General features: G+C 38.7%; 1 protein-coding gene across 17 annotated transcripts in view; it reads left to right on the top strand.

Moving 5' to 3' along the window:
• The window catches only part of Liprin-gamma (liprin protein kazrin), a 169452-nt gene that overhangs the window by 41532 nt on the left and 113310 nt on the right, over positions 1-14610 (top strand). The window lies entirely within an intron of this gene.

The raw sequence follows: 14610 nt of genomic DNA, 5'->3' as shown, positions 1-14610 counted from the left end.
CGTCCGTCCGTCTGTTCGTGCCCTTCCCTGCGAATAACCGCCGCGGCCGGCGTCATTCGAACGCGCCCCGGCTTTCTTCCGCCCCGCGAATTTCCGTTGTCCCCGGCACATCGTAAATTCGCGAAGATTTTCTTCCCACCCTCTCGGCTGTACGTGTTCCCGGAGCTTCTCGCTCGTCGGAAAATTGACTTTCCCGTGTAACGCCATGCGCTTCCTCGCCCTTTCTCGCGCCAAGTAAATTAACTCTACGCGGAAGCACGCTGGAACACCGCGCCCACGAAAACGTGAATTATTTGGCAAACAGGTGAATACGCGGCGTATTTGTTTCCCTGCGAGTGTTTCCAGGGAATTGTGGAATTTTCATTGTCACGGGACTTTTTCCCGTTTATTTTTCGTTGTAGCGGTTTAATTCTTGCGTAGAGGTTTGATTAATGTAGCTTCCAGTGGGCGTTTCGTTGTTTGTGTTGCTCCGTGAGAGTTTCGATGGAATTTTGGAATTTTTTGCTGGTTTTGCGGTAATTACGGTTTCATTTTTGGACAGGGTTTTGATTAATTGCAGTGGGAGCTTCTTTTTTTGTATTACTCTGTGCGAGTTTTGATGCAATTAAGGAATTTTCTTACCCTTGTTTCGGAATTTTTTGTTTATTTTTGGTAATTATGGTTTAATTGTTGTGCAGGGCTGTGATTAATGTGGTTTGAAATGGATATTTTTCGTTTGTAAGAGCTTCAACGGAATTTTCGTCATTCGGAATTTTCGGAATTTTCATTCATCTCTCAGAATTTTTGTGGTTGCTTTTTGTAGTTTGTTGCCTGAACAGTGTTTTAATTAATGTGTTGTAAATGGTTCGCAAATTCTATGAAATGAAATGGAGAATTAAAATTAAAAATGAAACTTTCATCTGTTCAAAAGGTTTTTCCACAGAAAGAAATGAAATCCTATGTGTATATATTTGAAAAAATAACTATTACAGTAATGTAATATTCATGGAAATCCTGACTTGTAATGTATGATACAAAGGGTCGGAGACAATTTTTTTCAGCAGAAAATCACTTCAACAGGGTAAAACCAACCCCTAAAATAATATTTCAGAAAATTTTAATTTTCAGTGAAACTTTTGTGCCTGTGTAGAGTACAATAACGTAGCGATAATATTTTTTGTCAGAAAAGCATTTTCAGAGGGTGAAATCATCCCCAGTTTTCACGTTGCTTCGCTCACCATTTTAAAATACATTTTTCAGCACTGTAATACAATGTTTATACTTTAGCGGATAATTTATTGAAGTAATTGTAACAAACATTAGTAAATAAATTTCACCGTTACTGTATTTATGTTTTTTACTTATTATATTCATGGTTAATTGTCAATGCGTATATTTTTATCGTTACAGAATAATAGTTCCTTTATCAACGTTTTTATCTAGTGTTCAGAGTAATGGTGTCCGCATTTCGATCGCCATTTCAAATGCCTTCGATCTTGTTTCCTCGTAGACAATGGGGGTTAGACCGGAGGCAAAGATCGTCCAGGGAAATAACGCTTCGGACTCGACAAAGGTACGATGAAATTCGCGGGACACTATTACCGGGCAGAAATGAGAATGCGGCCGTGCACGGAAATCCATATCGCAAATTCCTGAGCCGGAAAAAAATGGCTATACATCGAAATATTTCTGCCACATTGTCTGTCATTAAATTGCAATAACCCTGACGATACTTTGAAGTATCATTTTCAGAAAAATATCGCTATTAAACAAAGACGTTTATAGTTTTCCAGTTGACAATCATTTAAAGTATCATTGTAAGTATTTGTGCTTTGATAATTAAAAGGAAAAGAATTTATTTTTATCACTCGTAGATCTTTCAGTTATTTTTCCTGAAATGCTTAATAATAATACTAACGTAATTCAATAATTCATTTGTCAATAGATTTTGTTAATACCAAGAAATATTTGAACATTTCACGTGTCGTATCTTATTCGAATTTATTTTTTGTATATTTCTTATGATTAAGTGATCATTATGGTATCTGTTATTTTAACAGTTTTATAGTATCGAAAATAAAAGAATATTGGATCTCTATTATCGAGTGATTGCGAATTGTAATTGGCTTTATAGCTACCAGTGAATCTGTTGATCGATCCTTTGGCCGGGATTAGTCGATTAAACTTTCATTTGCCAATCGATTCGTCTTCCGTTCGTGGCTTGTATGATTTATTTGACGGATTAATTCACGATCGTTATTAATTCAATGAATCTGTCCCGATCTTGTACACCGGAGAACGTTTGTGGAAAATGATACAACTCGGGTTACCGTAATCGGGCAGGAATCCTTTCGCCTTATCATGAGATATTCGCGTTTGAATCGATATCTTCCGAATTAGAATTATCAAACACTAATATTAGTGTTTGGTAATCGCCTTATTTGAAGCACGTATTTAATTAATAAATAACATCGATACATAGATTTGTAAATTCAGCCTCGTAATTACCCTTTACTTTCAATCTCTAAACACCTTTAAATTAAGAGGTTTCTATAAAAATCTGTTTAACATTATCATTCAGGTTAAACGATAAATACATTATCAAAATTCACAGTATCGCGCATTTATTCGCATATCTTCTTAACAACAATCACTTATCAAAACTATCACGTAACTACTTTTAATTTAACATATTTCCTTCGTAACTTGCAAAATTATCGTAACTTTAAAATCAAAGTAATACTCAACCAATACCAATATTCTCATCTCACAACGGTAATACTTTAATCGTAACATTCATATCAAAAATAACACAAAACAAACACAAGATCCTCAAACCGAGACGATCCAACATCCTTCCATCAACATTCAATAACACATCCTTCAACGCACCAGTCCGATCAGACGAATGTAACGATTTCCCGCGAACAAGTTATCGAATCGTTACGATTCATTTAATCAAAACCGATTAAATATTCCGCTCATCAAACGCGCCGATATTTCCGGTCGCCTGTTTAGGAAATCGCGTCGGATCCGGCTGCGGAGAAAATTGTTCCGTCATCGATTCGATACAAGGATAACGTTCGCGTCCCCTTTCCCTGCTATCTCGACATATATTTCCCCGATAATCGTTCCGGTTCGTCAGGTGAAACCGTGCATCCCGAAGAGGATTGGAAATCCTCGAATTCCCGTGTTCCGCAACGGGGACCAGGAACGAGGAAAAATCGACGGAAATCTTTTCAATTTCGCGTGCCTTCCTAGTCCTGCGGATTACTGCGGTACTCTCCGAGTGATTCTTGAGGATGAAACGTTTCTGCCGTGCGACAATTTCGTTTTTTTTTCCCCTCTCCACCTCGTCTTTCTTTTTGTCTTTCCCCCTTTTCCCCTCGCCCGACGACGGTGGAAGCATAATCGTCGGCTCTTATCCTTTTCCTCCGCACGACTGTTTTCAATTTAATCCTCGGGAGTAAATATTCCTCGATGGCGCGCGGAGAGTGCTTTTTGATCATCCAGCCGGTCCCCGCACCTTTTTCCTAGCTTCTGCTTCGTTTGCTCGGAAGTGTACGCCGCGCGGATGATAATTTCGTAACTTTGGTGTCGACAAATTTGATTGGTTTTTTTCAGGGAATCCTTATGTGCCTTGTGATTGCTAGATTCTGCTGCTGTGGAAGATTGTTGGGTTTGATACTGCATTTCTGGAAGTTATTTATTTTCTTTCTCTTTTTGTGGGTGTGCGAAGGAGTTGCGATGGGGATGTTTGATACTGACGTTTGTTGGTAATTTGAACGTTTCTTTGAGTTAAGGGTGGATTTACTAATAACCATGGGTATAGGAGTTATTCAATGTAATAAATTAAATTTTATGATATTGTAAATTGTCCGGTATATAATGGAGGAATTGATTCGTTTTAGCACTAATATTTGAAAATATTCAAAAGTTGAACTTATTTGGATTTACAAACGACCCACGAATGGAAATTGTTTTATGAATTGAACTAATTGAACAGTATATACCGTTATCAGAATTTATTTACATTTTCTTCATTCCTCGATAAAATGGCAGTTTATCGCCGCAGGGCTGGCAAGATTATCCTGATATTATACGGAATGTCCTTTTCGTGACCAAACGGATACGTGAACGCCGATCTAGTAGCATTATACCCGATTATTTTTATCGTTATTACCTCGTTCTTTCCTGGATTACATGTATTCCCGACGGATAAGCGGTTCCGAGCAGAAACGAAATTAAATTCTTCGTACTGCGTCGGGGATCTATCTGGAATCTTTAATCTGGCGAAATACACGTGATCCAAGACTAAACTGTAACAATGTGTCATCAAATATATGTATACTAATCTACTGTTATGTTTTTGATAACTTCTAGTGTAAAAAATTAATACTCGCCTTAATCTTAACTTCTAAAATCCAACATGTACAACGAAATGATTGACTACGAAAATAAAATTGAATACCGAACTGCCTCTACATAGGACCACAAAGGGTTAAATTCACTAGAAACGGCGTTTTATTCGTCAGAGTTACATGCATTTTCAATAAATTATAATTAACACTAACCATAAGGTAAACAAGTTAAACGATCAATTTTTCTTGGTGGAAATAGAAACGGAGGAAAAATCAGATATTGAAAAACTGGTTAATCAGACAATATAGGAATTGATATAAAGTTGAACGAACGAAGGAATAATGATTAATTTTTATTTCATTTTTAAACCCTTTAGGTCTTGAACAAACTTATTCGCGTTAGTATCTTATAAATATTATTGCCACGTGTCGCAAAAATGATTCAACTAAGTTATTGTCTCTCTGTCGAACCTTTTTGCATTGTCCAAATCTTAATAGATAGCTTGTTCGTGAGGAAAATCGCGGAAGATACGAAGCCTCGCGCGTGATGGTGAGCCGGCAAACACGTGGTATTGTGATCGGATCGCGGTCCTTGTCGAACTCGTTTTCGAAAAAGCAGCGAACGCGCGTTGCTTGAATGCAAGAAACGGTACCGACAGAACGGCTCTCTATGTTGTGTTGAGTGGAACTCGTCATACACGCACACACTTTCTGTCTATCTTTCTCTCGCTCTCTCTGGTAATACTAAATCAATATCTGGCGGTGGGGTGACCTGGTATACAGGGTGTTTCGAAAGCAGGCGACAAAACCGCCCCAATATCGAACGGCCATCGGCATTGTTTCAAGGACTCGGCGTGGAACTTGAAAAATCGCTTAAAGCGCGGTGGAGTGGGTTGAAAAATGCTTCGATGATGAATGTGGTAACGAGAAGGTCGTGTTAGATTTAGTAATGGGGAAGGTGTTTAATATTGGAAGGGAAATGAATTATGGTACAGTGTATAAAATGAAAAATATTGAAAAGGGTTTTAAGGATCTTTTTAAATGGAACTTTTAGAAGGAAGGGTTCTGCTATGTTTTTCAAAATGGTTAGTTTATAATTTCAATTGTAATTATTGAGGAATCAATTGGAGTTTTACTAGGTATTAATTATTCACTTCGAAGAAGCTATGGAATGAACCGATTCATATGTGATTTTGTGTAACATATAATTAATAATAAACAAAAGTAATATCAAATCGGCTGGCATTAAAGTTATACATTGACAAATATTTCTAATATATGTGCGAAGATGTTTATAAGTGACTTATGGTTAACTATTGTTGTTGAAGTTTATTATTAACCATTTTCATTCGCAAAAATAAAATAAAATACGTCCGCCAATAAAATAGCCTGTATAATACGAAACATCCCAATATTGTCAAACATTTTTCGAATTTCCCCAGGTTTTCGGAAGAGTCATATTTCTGTTGGGGGTGTAGGTCGAGGGTGAGTCATGAAAACGACCCTTGCGTCGCGTCGCGTCGCTAATGCCAGGGCCAGTTTCTGCAACGTAATGCCGGGAACGAATCCCGTCGTTCATCGGTTTCTGCCTAATAAATCAATTTCCAAGCTTCGTACCCGCTGGAAAGTGATAATTGATGAATCACTGCGAATATTAATTGATACCGATGAATCGTTGCTATTTCCCTTGAAACAATAACCAAGTATCACATATCTCGGCAGAAAAATAAATAAAGTAAGTCTCCATAATAAAATCCATTTCTCCCACAAGTGAAACAGACCAAAATCAGAATTACCATTACTTACAATATAATCTCTATATACTTCACTTTCACCAAATGACCCTCAAGAATAACGTCTACCTTCAAAAATAAAGGGAAAAAAATCAACTATAATTGCCACGCGTGAAAAAAATGATTCACCCGAGTTATTTTACTGTCCAACTCTATTGTGTCCAGAACTCAAGCAAACACACTACGCTTAATGGATTCGTGAGAAGGATTTGATAATGCACATGTCGTCCGGTTTCCATCAGCGTTATTAAGGTCCCGCGTCGTCGATGGTGCGCAAACACAGCTTTATAGCGGCGATGGAATAACAGAAAGGTATCCGGAACTTGGAAGGAAGCATGAGCGAGTTGGTGGGCGAAAGGGATGAAGGGTGGAAGGGACTCCAGCTTTGCTAGGGGGCGAGAACGTAGGGTAAGGGTCGTGTGTTCGTCACGTGCTGGGCTCGTTGCGTGGCTCCATTCACCGTCGCTGATACGTACGTCCCTGACGGATCATGCCTGAGAACCATATTGTCATAGCGTAGACCGGTAACCGAGAAAATAAATGTGTCGACTTGCTTAGTTAACGCGGCTGGTCACGACCGTTGTTAGGCGGGCGTCAAAGTTCTGTTAGCTCTATCGCTAATTATGCAGTTCTTGCGTCGTTCGACGCGTATGCTTTCTTAACCATTTATTGAAGTGATTTGATCATTAATATAAATTCTTTGAGGAGCAAATTGCGGGAGAGAAGAATATATTTATGGGAGTGTTAGATGTTGCTGGTGGAGTATTTAATTTTGGTTTGAATCTTTGTAGGGGTTGTTTAGATGATCTTTAAATATTTTGAATGAAGATGAAGGAAATAAACAATATTCTTATTTATTAGTTCGGAAGAGTCTATTCGATACAGTATTGTTAAAAATGATTTTTAAGATAATATAAGTTAGTAAATAAATTAATATAAATATTACAAAGTAATGAGTAAGAGAGTAGAAATAAGGTTGTCGTAGAGTTAGTACAATACATATGTTTACACGCAATCACAAAAATCACTGAAAAATTCCAAAAACTACACCCTCGCAATTAGACCAAGAATGTTGATTCTTGGTGTACTCTTCTTGAATACGAACGAGTAAATAATAATTTAGAAGTTTACAAATGAAGTCGAAGAATGGCAAAAAGAGGTTCGTGATCGCGTTGTACAACATGCCGGCGAATATTTCTCCGGGACACCCTGTATTAAGGACACTCGGTATTCGCTAGGCGTACTCTTAGCCACCCTCCTCATGCTCGTGCAGTTAGTCACCCTGTTCCACCCTCGATTTTCCGACCACCCCCACCGTTGAATACAAGGTGGCGCGAAAACACGTACGAAACGAACATCGACTGGTGAAAAGCAGTTTCGTTCTGCCGGAAATTCGACAGTGATTGCGGGACGATGGGGAACGAGACGAAAAAAAATGAACCTGGGGAATGTCGCTCATAACCGTAAGCCTGATCCCGGCGTTTCGATCGGGGGTAATACGTGACAGAATTCGTTCATTTCTTGATTATTCGGGAGTCCCGTGTCAAGTACACATTTTTCAGGGCTGATTTGCAAAACCTCACCGTTAAATGAAAATTATTTTGTTTAATCTATGTTTTTTGTTCTAATATTTTTATTGTACGTTAATCGATTTGTTTGGGATGCCCAATTTTTATTCGGTTAGTAAGTTGTTTAAGTTATCATCAGTAACGAAGTAAAACTGAACTGCTTCCTGCGTGAAAAATTAATTCATTGACAGTTAAGTATATTGCCATATTGTCCAAATGAAATTACGCCAATTACTGCTTCGAATAAGTTGAAACCCCCATTAACCGATATGAATATTTTCGTTATGTTAAATGTCCATCAATTATGAATTCTTTATAAAGGCAGTAACTCCCAAATTTATAAACATATATCTATTTTCAAATACTTATCACTTTAGCTTCAACATTCCAATTTCTCCACGAAGAAACGAGCAACCAAACTTATTAATTCTCTAATGAGAATATACACTTTCCCGAAACATTCCGAGTATGTCGAGGCAACAATCTTTGACCGTGTTTGTAATGAGCTTCAGGGAAATTTCAGGAAACAATGTCCTATCTCAATGAAAATATATTATTTTATGTATTTTAACCCCTTGCCCTATGATATTTTTCTGAACTGTGATCGATACAACTACTTCTAAATTCTAGGCATATTGTACATCTTCATCTGTTCTAAAGTATACTAATTGATAACAGAAACATAATATTGAATTTGAACTTAAACGAATTGAGTAATACTTATGTTGTTAAATTCTGCTTAAAATCTTCACCGCAAGTCTAACACGACATTCTAAGGCAAGGGATTAATCTTTCATAAAAAAGCACCAACCAAATTTATCAGTCCCCCAATGAAAATATAAAGTTTCCGAAAACATCCCCAGTATGTCGAGACAACAATCTTCGACCGCGTTCGTAAGGAGGTTAAACGAGTCTTAGGGAAATTTCAGGAAAGCAGTATCCTAGCCCTGAATGTCCCCCTTCGCATGACCCACCCCCGACGCACTTAGTCATTCTCCCCTAACCTCGTTTCAGCTCGCGGCGACGGTACAGGCCGTTTCAAAGGGCGACACGGGGGAGAAATAGATAGAGAAAAGGAGCGCCGGGGCTGAGCCGTGGTGTAATGCGTCGCGAGAAAATACGATATCCGCCGGATTCCCGGCATCTCTTCCATTTTCCTTTCCCCTGCTCTCCGGTGTAGGTCTTTCCTTCGTTTTCATTCCGTTCGAGAGAGTTACCGCCCACCCGTCGCCGGTACGCCGAAGTTACGCGAATCGATGGAACGCCGGGAATATTGCGTTTCTGATGAGATTCGCCTGAACGGGATTTATGATACGCTGTTAACACGCTGACCGCCATGTTGTCGGTGATTCCTCGGCGAGAGGGGTGAAATTAAGTTTGTTCGGAGCTTTTAAACGCGGCGAAGTTTGACTTTTTTAAATGAAACTGGAGCTAGATGAATGTTTACTGGAAACGTGAAAACTTGAGGAAGCGTGTTATTTGCTTATTAAATTGGTATATTGGCGGAATTGTAATTTATATTCTGAAAAGAATTTAGAAGCTCTCGCGATGTTTACGATAGAACTTTGTACGATTAACAAATCGACTGATATAGATTAGGAAATTTATAAATTTGTTTTCATGGAAATTGAGAGTAATGCAATTTTAAATTTACTGTTTATGCAGTTTTTTTGTTGCTGAAAGAAAGATCTGTCTCTAATTTCCTGTTTATACGGTGATTCATGAAAATGAATAATTATTTAAAATTTCATAGTATTTGTTTATATGATAAAAAGTGTAATTTCTATTTTCTCGACTTTACAGCAATGGTATCTTTAAAGATATTCAACTGCAACGCTGTTTGCATTTCAACCTGCATAGTATTAGAGGATCGGGGATCGTTTAAATGGTTGCTTTCGATGCGAAACTGACAAAAGACGGAAAGATTGGGTACCGTGTAGCAATTTGCGTTCCGTGGACCGATCCGACCGAAGCCGAGGCTCGCGATCGCAGGAATAAATCGCGCGTAGACAATTAAAGCGGCTAGCGAGGGTATTTTGGGTTCGCGATAAGAGAAAGAACGGAAAGCGAGATCGATATCTTAATTGCGATCGAGCCCGACCTGGCTCGCAGACTTTATTTTGTTCTTGTTTCGAGATAAATTAATCCGCGATCGGACAATTAATTTCCCCGTTATATCGGAGAAGCGTTCCTTTCCTTTCTCGGTAAGCAAAGTTCCGTAGGTACTGTCGAATGCTGCGTTCGTTTCGACAAACAAACGATCGACTTTTCCCATTCAGTCTAGAAAATGTTACTTAAGCTCCTGAAAAACTTTTAGTAATTAAACCGAAACTTGCGTCCGCTGTTACAACTTTCACTAGGTTGCGAATTAAAACAAGATTTTACTAATTATAAATTTATCTCTTCATGTCTAACATTAAATTGCTGCTTTTCATACGAATACAGAATTCCATGCACCAAATCAAATCAGAATTCACCAAGAATCAAACAAAAATTTGTTCCTTTAATAAACAATTCTATAATATTTTGAAACAAAGTTCTCTGAAACTTTATTAAACATTCTAATATCTGAAAAGTTACGTTCTGTCCGATATTTATACAGAATTATAATTCTCAATCTACGAATAACAGTCAGTAAAAAGGAGAAAGCACTTCAAGACAGCAAAACGGAAGTCCAAAGGCCTGATTACGAAACCCATTTCGCTTCCCCTTCACGAAAGAAGGGCCGAGGACTGGAACCAATATATTTTTAAGTACTATCAGTGGCGGAACGTGCCCGGTGCCCTCTTTATCCCTCTCGAGCCGAGCGGCCGATCTCCAGATGGGAGGCTTGTTAAGTCTTGGCCACAGAAAACAACCTGGACCCCACTCCGCTGTTAGGTTTCGTAGAACAGCTGTCGCTTCGTAGTAAAAACTGGAGGCGACCGAGCCGAGTGTCGCTCCAGAGCATCTGCATAGATGAGGATAGTCACGGATACTGTATTTGGATCAGTGACGAGCAACGTATTACAGGAAGATGACTCGACGCTTAGTGTGAATGATGTCTTTTGCTGTGTGTTTTGTCTATAGTTTTGATTAGTTACGCATAACCGCATTGCCGAATGCCAAATTAGCAACGTAAATGAGATAAGAACTGATCAAACCTACATCCCGCAGCCTAAGCATCAACTGATGGTAGCCATCAGCTGGAGCTTCGAGTCCTTCGCCTGTTTTACTGCAGGCTTTGCTCTAGACACGAACCTCAGGAGTGTTAGCTCTAGGAATTGGAAACCACCGCTGCTTCCAACAGCAGCTGTCAATTGCTACTAGAATCTTAGCACCGCGCAAGGGTCTATTTTCAAGAGGACGCTAGGCTCGATCAGAGTTACTGTTATGTGGACACGTGGCGTAAGCTGCGGACCTTAGGGTCCTTCCCCTAGTCTGCTTCCGTTAGTTTCCTCGCTTTGCTTCCGTTCTGCTCCCTTCGTTGGCTGGGTTACGTCCCCCACTTTGTCTTCGTGGATCCCCCTGTCTTGTCCACGTTGGTTTCCCTACTGTCGCTTTGTCTTCCTTAGCTTCTCTGCTTTATCTTTGTTAGTTCCTTCGGTTTACACCTTCTGGTTCCCCTGGTTTTCCTTTTTATACTTCGGTGTCTTCAGTTTCTTCATTTTGGCTTTTACGACACTCGTGTTTTGGTTTTCATTAGTTCCCCCATTTTGGTTCGCTGTATTCTCTCATTTTGATTTTCTCAGATCCTCTACTTTGCCACTTTTGGATTCTTTATTTCTGCCTTTTTATGTTTTATACTTCGGTTTTTTCAGTTTCCTCATTTTGACTTCTTCAATTCCCCCACTTTGATTCCTTCAGATCCCCCGCCCTGGCTCTTTCAATACTTTAATTATTTTAGTTTCTCCACTTTGGTTGTTTCAACTCTCTCGCTTTGGTTTTTTTAACCCCTCCACTTCGCCATTATTTCTTCCCCTACTCTAACTTTTTAGCTACCTCACATTGCCTCCCTTAGTTTCACCACTTGAACTTCTTGGGTTCCTTACATTACCTCTCTCGGTTTTCCCACTTTTCCTTTATCGATTACCCCACTTTGACTCTTTCAGTTGCCCCCACTTCGTTTCCACTGTATCCCCCGCTTCATCTCCATTAATTCTCCCACTTCGATTTCCTCAGTTTCCCCACTCCACATTCTTGGTTATTCTTTTCACCATGGTTCCATAGATACCGTCAACCAAATGACATCCAAGGTTGACAAGTGGGGTGGGTGCTTTTCACGTGACACTTTCCCCTCCACCAGCAGTGAAACAGGTAAGACACGTTCACTCTGTATAGTATCGTACAGCGCAGCGGTAGTCAACGATTTTTGTCGTCCAAACGGGGAAAGGTACGAATAGAATCCGAGGCAGAGTTCTGATCTCTGAAACTTAAGCTGCCTACCCACAATAGTACAACTATCGAGGGTGTAAACTAATATTTTTCTATAACAGCAAACTAAAAAGAAACGAAGGCGAAAAGAGGATAAAAGAAATAAATGTAAGGTCATTGGTACCTTTTGTTATCGACAAACTATTGATAACGAAATAATACAAAAATTAAAATCACCAAAATTAACAACTCTAAACTCCAAGAATTTCTCATTATTACTTACACATAAAAAAAAATAAAGACTTAAGCAAGATAATTACCAATGAAAATGTAAGATTCACAACTTAAGGTGCGTACGCACTTAAAAACAAATCTCGCAAGTATCAAACGACTTCCACAGAAACTAAGAAAACTAACGCGATCTAATAAGAAAATTAAGATTCGAGTGACAGTTTCCCAAAGTTGACAGCTTAAGCTTCATCCCCACGGAAACTAACGTTCCACGCTAAGACTTCTTATCCACGTACACTTGCAAATGAACTTCGCTCGTCGTTTACATCGGCGAGCGCAGACTAGAGCCAATGGGGGATTCGATTTAGCTGGTTGCCTACCAGAAACAATTTAAATTCTGATCACCCTCTAATTTCGCGAGCAATTCCCAAGTCGACACGTAGCGTAAAGCCGCGCCCGCGTGCGCCGCTGATCCGGAGGACGACGCGCATACGTATTGACACGACCGACGCGATAGGACCCGGCGAACTTCGCCACCTATGAATGCGCCGAGGTGTTTAACGAGAGCTGACACGTTTGACGCACTTGCGATCCACCCACGCGCCGTCTCCTTCGGCAATAAGGCGATGCTCGTATGCACGGTACGTCTCGGAAAATGCGGGCCCCGTCGTGAATCGTTAACGAGGCGGGGCGACGTTTTATTCGAATGGTCTTCGACAGGTTAATATCGAACTATCAACGACATAAACGTTCTTTAGCAGTTTTAACTCGCTCGGTGCAACGATCCGTGCGAGTGATACACCGGTAATCGGGTTTAGAGAGGATAACTCGGGGATTCTATGTTACTGGCGGTGTTTTAATTTTTATGTTGTTTGCGATGTGTCTGGGTAATGTTTTATGGAGTCTCATGCGCATAGACATGTCTGTTATTTGAATGTAGGTCTGGATTGCCTGGATCAATTTCTGAGAATATTCTTCTCATTATAACCGAACGATGTGGAAATTTTCATCTTTATTATTATTTTTTGTTAAGTATTTGTAATGCATTTGTGAAGTTGCATTTTTGTGATTGAAATTTAGATATTTAGAATAGTTTTAAAGAAGCTCTGTTGTCCGAAACAGTCTGTTTTATGTGTTATACTTCTATTATACTAAACGTTGTATTAAATACTTCTTTAATTTTCTGTTTTATTATGTTTGATATCTACAGTTGCATGGAAATTCATTATTAATGTTTATACCGTTAAACTGGCAACAGCTTTGATATGAATTCGCAAGTAATGCCAATAGAAATTAAAAAATACTCAATTACGATCGAAAACAATTTCCGATAACGATAGCCGGCAATATATTTGAAGAGTCATTAACTTTCATATTTTGTTATGAACGCACAAAACGGGGGATTGGAATGATTTAATTGCGCATTTCGGAGGTCTGCGTATCGCGAAGATTAAATATGCATAACAGTAAAACAATGTTGCACATCATACCATTTGGATCGAATAATATTCACGTCCGTCAAATTTTGACTGAAATATATGTTGCAAATTATTCCGACTCATTATTCTGCGATGAGGCATCAATATATTCCGTTCGTTGTTCTATATCATTATATTCTAACATATTGTACAACACCCGATTATTATTTCCGTCTAAAAGTCACCATAAGTCTGTTCAAATATACATTTTCCATACTGTAACATAGTTCGAATTTCGATTGTTTAACCAATCCAACCGATCTATTTCATTTTCTCCCAGTTACTCAGCTCAACTATCTGTGCAACTGTAAATATTCGTTTATATATTTGTTCAAGGAAGTCATAATACTTGAATAAATATATAACAATACCGTGTGTTACAGTTCACAAAAACTACAGGAAAAGGTAAAAACAATTCATTCCTCACTGTAACAATTAAAGAAATATTTGATTTTCATGAAACAAATTCTATTTTGCAAAGTAAAAAAATACAGAGGAATAGTAAATTATTTTCAAGTTTTCCTGTAACTTTCATGAAGTATAACATACATTTCTCTATACACTAACAAAACACCATAGTGAAACTGTTTAAAATCAATATTTCTTATTCACTTATAAAATGCTATTCACTTACAAAATATTATAGTGACATTTTGTAAAATCAATAGTTTCTATTCACTTACAGAATACTGCAGTGAAATTTATAAACAATATTTCCCACGAAAGACGCGTACAGTATGTTAATGTATACTGTTCTTAGAAGAAGAGAGTGCTAAAGCAAAGTTATAAACGATTCGACGATAATGCGAGAGGAGCTGGTTAGCGAAAGTTAGGAAAAAATAGGGGC

Source organism: Nomia melanderi, chromosome 14 (assembly GCF_051020985.1).
Source record: "Nomia melanderi isolate GNS246 chromosome 14, iyNomMela1, whole genome shotgun sequence".
In the NCBI taxonomy this organism is placed as follows: Eukaryota; Metazoa; Arthropoda; class Insecta; order Hymenoptera; family Halictidae; genus Nomia; species Nomia melanderi.
Note: the sequence above shows the minus strand (reverse complement) of the source record. Positions and strands in the feature narration are given on the sequence as shown.